This window comes from Penaeus monodon, chromosome 30 (assembly GCF_015228065.2).
Source record: "Penaeus monodon isolate SGIC_2016 chromosome 30, NSTDA_Pmon_1, whole genome shotgun sequence".
Lineage (NCBI taxonomy): Eukaryota > Metazoa > Arthropoda > Malacostraca > Decapoda > Penaeidae > Penaeus > Penaeus monodon.
The window spans coordinates 27,568,989-27,569,712 of NC_051415.1; the positions used below are offsets into that span (position 1 = coordinate 27,568,989).

General features: G+C 34.0%; 1 protein-coding gene across 1 annotated transcript in view; it reads left to right on the forward strand.

The window, feature by feature from the left end:
- The window catches only part of LOC119592681 (fibrinogen C domain-containing protein 1-B-like), a gene marked incomplete at its 5' end in the record, with an annotated part of 56,126 nt that overhangs the window by 10,017 nt on the left and 45,385 nt on the right, over positions 1 to 724 (forward strand).

The following is a 724-nucleotide window of genomic DNA, read 5'->3' on the forward strand; positions in this document are numbered from 1 at the left end:
GGACTCAATTTTATGGGTTATATTGTTGTTGAAAGAAAGGTGGGGTTATTTTATTGTTTTTATTTCCCTTTATTTTTTACTTCTCTATATTTTTTTCGGGAAATTGTAGGAGTCAATTTTATTGTTTGCTGTTTTTTTTTCCTATCTGTTTTTTTGTTTTCTTTGTCGTGGACTTAAATAAATAAAATGAAAGGCTTGTCAAAACAAACAAGAATCATAGAAAGAATAGAAAAAGGAGTTATATTTGAGTTTAAATTATTTTTGAGCTTAGTGAGTTGATTTTGAATTATCGGAGTTATTCTTTGATTTACTAAAATCATTTTTGAGTTGACTGAATAGCTTTTGAGTTGACTAGTTGAGTCGACTAGATTATATTTGAGTTTAGCGAGTTAATTTTGAGTTGTCTGAATTATATCTGAGTTGACTAGATTAGTGTTGAATCGACTAGATTATTTTTGAGTTAGCGAGTTAATTTTGAGTTGACTGAGTCTCATTAAGCATGATCCTCGGTGCCTTGGTTACGCAATATACAGCTTTCCAGCAGACTTACACGAATTCACGCACACATTCGTCTGCTGAACCATCACTGGGACGGATATCCCCGTGGCTTTCGCTGCTGGGTAGGATGTGCAAACATATTGCAGGATTAAGAACAGGATATGCCACGGAGGTTCGGCATAACAATTCAAAAGGAATATATGTTCTGGTGCAGGATTTATTGCAG